This window comes from Hemiscyllium ocellatum (assembly GCF_020745735.1).
Source record: "Hemiscyllium ocellatum isolate sHemOce1 chromosome 27 unlocalized genomic scaffold, sHemOce1.pat.X.cur. SUPER_27_unloc_20, whole genome shotgun sequence".
Classification (NCBI taxonomy): domain Eukaryota; kingdom Metazoa; phylum Chordata; class Chondrichthyes; order Orectolobiformes; family Hemiscylliidae; genus Hemiscyllium; species Hemiscyllium ocellatum.
The window spans coordinates 437,709-443,135 of record NW_026867488.1 but is presented as its reverse complement, the minus strand read 5'-3'; the positions used below and the strand labels follow the sequence as shown (position 1 = coordinate 443,135).

The window sequence follows — 5,427 nt, the reverse complement described above, 5'->3', positions numbered from 1 at the left end:
AACCTCGGGCTCGTCCGGGATTTGAACCCGGGACCTCTCGCAATTCATCACCGTAAGGCACCCTAAGCGAGAATCATACGCCTAGACCAACGAGCCAGAGAGCCGCCGCGCGATGAATGCCCCACACCGCTTGAGTGACCTGAGACGTGCTCACTATGAAATACATTTGAGATTGCTCTCAGAATTGCTAGCGGCAAAGAGTTTCTCGAACAGCTGCTTCTCATTCAGTCTCCCTGCTGCTGTTTGTCACGTCCCCAGGAACCGGGCTCTCTCCACTGGCAGACAATTCAACCATTTTGTTTTGAAACTTTTCTATGACACCCGAGCGGCCAGTGACAAGCATTACCCTCCTCACCATGGGATACAGAGAACAGGAGAAGACCACGCAGATCTCCACGAATGTATCAACTCGACTGTGCACATTGGGCCAGTATATCACTGTGAAATATTTATGTCCAAGCTTTTTTTCGGAAGCAGATGAGAAGGCGAGGTGCAGAACAGAGCGCAGTTATAAGGGAAAGCTGCTAAAGACGACATTGAGTGAATAGGAGAGAGTGGGTTATGGTCCCAACACGCACCCGTTGTGCCAGGGGTTACACTTCGGGTCCACTCTTCCTTCACTCGCAACACCCCACACCCACCTCCCATAGTGCCAAGTCGCTTTCGCCTGCAACCGCCGAATGTGTAACACCTGCCCATTTACCTGCTCCCTCCTGAATATCCAAGGGCTCAAACATACCTGCCAGGTGAAGCAGCACTTTTGCCACAACCTAGTCCACTGCATTCGCTGCTCACAGTGTCGTTTCCCCAATGTAGCATGAAGCATAAACTGGGTGACTGCTTCGCAGAACTTCCCGGTTCTGCCCGCAGGAAAAAGGCCCTGACCTGGCGGTTGCCTGCCACTTTAACACATCACCCTGTTCCCTGGCCAGCATCTCTGTCTCAGGCTTGCAGCAGTGTTCTAGCTCCATGCCAAACTTTCCCTTTGATTCTTCTCCTACGCAGACGTGTGAGAGGTCTTGCGTTCAAATCTCAGACGAGCCACCGTTTCTTATCTCGTCCAAAACTGAATGGTCAATTTTCTCAAAAAGCACCTTGGTCAAACGAGGTCGGGCTGCCTGGAGTCCGAACGGGGCCGAAACCAGGGAAGTGACATCATTGGCGGTGACGTTGAACAGTTTGACGTGAGTGGTGCCGTGTTTGAAAAATGTCAGCAATGAAGTCACATTGGAAATTTGGGACAACTCTCTTCGGAGAACGAAAGTTTTCCTAGTCATGTAGGATCTAGACTCCGGAAACAATGTTGTGAAAATGCTCTCACGCCTGTGTCAGAGGTCCCGGGTGCCAATCCCAGACAAACTTTGAGCACAAATGCCCGGACAATTTTCTCAAAAAGCCGCTTCGTTAAATAAGATCGGACTGCCTGAATTAGGGATGGGGCAGAGCTCCAATTGCAGTGAATACGCGAAGGGAAACATTTGTTCAAAGTGAACACAAGGATTGCAGATTTTTCGCCTGCGCAATCCGACTCTGAGTGAATCCTGCAGCTGCATTCCTGCTTAATTCTGAGGGTGATACTTCAGGAAGCAGGGAAGTGAAGGGATTGGAGACAGCACTGAACAGGTTAAAGTGAACGAGGAATGTCAGCAATGAAGGGAGACTGGAAAGTTGGGGCAGTTCTCCAAGGAGAACAGAAGGCTGAAAGCTGGCCTGATTGAAGTTTTCCACGTCATGGAGGGGTCTAGACAGATGTAATAATGTAATGAAAATGCTCCCAGGCCTGAAAGGAACGAGAACGATTTGTCAGAGATTTAAAGTCATCAGGAAAATAAGTAAAAGTGACATTAGGAAGACCGTTTTCACACAGGGAGTGGGGTCAGTAAATCCCTGTCTGACAGTGACAAAGAGGCAGATTCAATGGACACAAAAGGGAATTCGGTGGGCATGTTCAATGTAACAATGTGCAGATTTACAGGGAGAAGGTGACGGAATGATACAAATAGGGACACTTATTTATTATGGTGTCGAACCAGAAGATCTAAGGTGGGTTGCATGGCCTCAGTTTGCGCTGTCACACATTTTGTGATTCTGAGTGAAATCGGAGTTGGACCAACAGAACGTGGGAAGTTTGACAACGGGTATATTCTGCCTAACAGGCTACTCCATCACAGCAATGAAGGTGTTTTGACATCATTCTCGAAGGTACATGACACAATGCAGATTCAAAACCGAGTATTCCTTTGAATCACTGAGTAAATTTGTTTACAGTTATTCAGTTGAGGTGAGCGGAGTTGCGCATTGGGAGCCACTCCAGTTGATCTGTCGAAGCCGTTTTCTCCTGTGTGATAGTCCCACCAGCACTCCAACTTGCTGTGCTTCCAGTCAGTAGATGCAGATTACTATCCCATACTGATACACGGGCCACGATGACCCAGCTGTGGTGACAAGCTTGTGAAGGTCTGAGTGCTCTTCTCATGTTGTCTGTCGGCCTCCTATGATCCGAATCATCAAACCTCTCTTCTCTGAGATGGGAATAAACTGGTTAAGGTGAAACACATCTGTTGTGGTGTGTTCTATGCGCAGGAGGCCCTGCAGTAATTCCCCACGCTGTTTCACACAGCTTCATCCTCCCGCTCAACTACACTTGGCTAAAAGCTGATTGAACCAAATAGATATCCGCCATTGGGTTTTACTGACACAGTTTATAAACTTCAGGCTAACCGAAAATGTGGAGAGGGCCGTCAGACTGTGGTTTCCGCTCCTGCTGTTGAATAAAGATCACTTTAACTGTGTCCAGTGAGAGGAAATGATTTGTTGTTGTTGGAAAACATTTCTATCTGAACTCGCTGTCACTCTGCTATAAAAGGAGGAGCTGGGATCTCCTGATACATTGAAACATCAAGCTGGGAGTCTCTAGATTATGTTGTAAAGGTATCGGTATAATGTTATTCACACCGCGCGGTCACCAACTGAATGAAGGGGCTGCGTGTTTAAATCCCGTGATGAACAGTCTGTGTTTGACTGCTCACACTGGGGGGAGCTAAGCATTTTCCCAAACAATGGACACACCACCTCCCTGTCACAGTGTTCGCCAATAAGCTGACAGCAAAGCTTCACGTGTGATCGAAAGTTTCTGGAAAGAAGAATTGACTCAACAGACATCCAGAGTGAACGTACTCCTTTCCTGATTTGAAGTGCAAGAAGATGACTACAGCGAGCCTGACGTAGTTTGAACACGCAACCTTCGGATTTGGAGTCAGACACGGTACCGCTGCGCCACAAGCTTACCAACCGCGCCTCGCCTCTAGTTCATGATTAAGGGAAATGATCGCACTACAATGATTTTACGTTATGAGTAACAACGGAGATCAACAGTTCATGTCTGTTCTGTTTCTCCCCCATCTCCTCCTGTCTCTTGAAACAATTTCCAACTCTCTTTCAATAAAAAGCTGACAAGAAACAGAGCCATCATTAACTTTTGAACTGGAGAAGGTTTCTTGTGAAATTAGCTTGAGGCTTGAGGTATGCAAGGTCAAGATAATTTCGGTAAAACACGGAAACGCTATCCTCATTAGCAGGCAGTGAAAGGATTACAAGACGCAAATTAAGCATTTTCGACAAGTGATACAGGGGACTGGGAAGATAAGTATTATAAACTGTGAACAACAAAGTTCTGGAGCACAACACTTACATTCAAACACCGAAAACATCCAGGTCCTGATTAATCAGATTGCATTGTGGTGCTTTTCTGCAAAACATCCACTTGCAATATCCGACAAAAGAGTGACAAAACCCATCCCTGTCAGCCCAGGATAGAAAATCCGAAGGGATGAAGGTTTGCTTATTTTCTGAAGATTCACAAAGCTAAGACTGGGTTTTGGTGATTGTTTCCTTTCCACTCCCAGGAGCCACAGTGGTTGGGGCGGTGTGTTGGGGAAAGTAAAATGTGCCCGTGAGCAGCATGTGAGGCTATTTCAGCTGCCGCTGTGACTTGACACCGATGTTCTGAGGGACATTTATTGACGCGAGCCAGTGAAAAGATTCTCATTCCCGCAGATCGGGAATTCAAACCGTATGCCGGCTTCAGGACAATGAGAAAGATTAATTGGGGTGTGTGAAGAAGCTGTGAGCTGCATTTCAAACAGGTAGGTGGAGTCAGATGCGTCATTCATTGCGCCCCTGGCCCTGTGTGTATCTAACGCCACCATGCTGCAGAGTTCTGACGCTAACACGGACATGCGCAGCAATGGGAACATTCACAAGGTCAACAACCAAAGATAATCACCGTCACTGCTTCCCTTCCACAGTCCCAACTTTGTGAAGCAGTATCTTTCACTGGCAAAGGAAACACCCTTGTCCTCAGGTGCCTGCTTCATTTCGATCACGATTTCATGTCCCTCACTGTTCTAGTCTCATTTGCAGACACTTGGCTCATAGCCTCAAAAGAAGCTCTGCGGATATCTGCTTGTTCCACCCGAACAGGCAGTGAGTTGCAAATTCCCACCAGTCCCAATGTGAGTGAAATATTTTTCCCCCCTCCACTGACTTGAATCTTAAAGAAGAAGCCGGGGAGCAAGCTCCCTTTCTTTTCGACGACATTTCTCATTTTGTAGTCGGCAGGGGTCACACCTGCGTGGGGAAAGCGCAATGGATTTCAATTCCATCGCATTAACCACTCCGCCCACGAATACAGAACCACACTGACAGCTTCACTTCCCAGGTCTGTCTGCCTGTGGAGCTGAGAAAGAGTGAATCATCGCAGAGTTTGTTTGAATCCATTCACTTCAGTGATTCGAAAGGTTTAAATATCTGCACACGGCGAGAGTTTCATCGCAAAAGATGAAATGCACTTTCAGATAAACACAAATCTACAAATTTCAGGAGGAACGGGGAAGGTCAGGCAACATCTATGGAAAGAGAATCAGACACAGCATTTCAGAATTCCATTTTCTCCGACAGGTGCTATCAAACCTGCCGAGTTTCTCGGGATCTCAGCATCCGCAGTCCCTCACGTTAGACAATAATACCATTCATAAACCCCTTTGTGGAGGAGGTTTCCGTTTGAATTGCTTTCGCCTTACCCCATTTAAGGGGGCAAAGCCGCGAAGCCAAGGAAAAGCAGCCAACTACACGTCCCTCGGTGGGTTCGAACCACCAACCTTTCAGTTAACAGCCGAACGCGCTGACCAATTGCGACACAGAGCCAGGCGAGTTTGGGTAATGCGCCATCACTTAGTGGAGGCTATTAGTGAATTCATAATTCAGCCTGCCCCGCCTAGAATTACAATTGTCGTCTATTACTTTTACTTTTCCTTAATAATGCCTGGGACATTCATTGTGGAGACACCGGGGACAGTCTGATCCCACCCTCTGCAGACATATCTATGTCACGAGGAACTAGTTATCTTCCTCCGGGACCGTCGCCCT

The 5,427-nt window shown here is 47.4% G+C and overlaps 1 non-coding gene across 1 annotated transcript; it reads right to left on the bottom strand.

Annotated features, from left to right (window-relative positions):
- Positions 1 to 5,131: 5,131 nt before the first annotated feature.
- trnan-guu (transfer RNA asparagine (anticodon GUU)) lies at positions 5,132 to 5,205 on the bottom strand. Its single transcript has one exon. It is a non-coding gene; the product is annotated as a tRNA-Asn (tRNA).
- Positions 5,206 to 5,427: the final 222 nt, after the last annotated feature.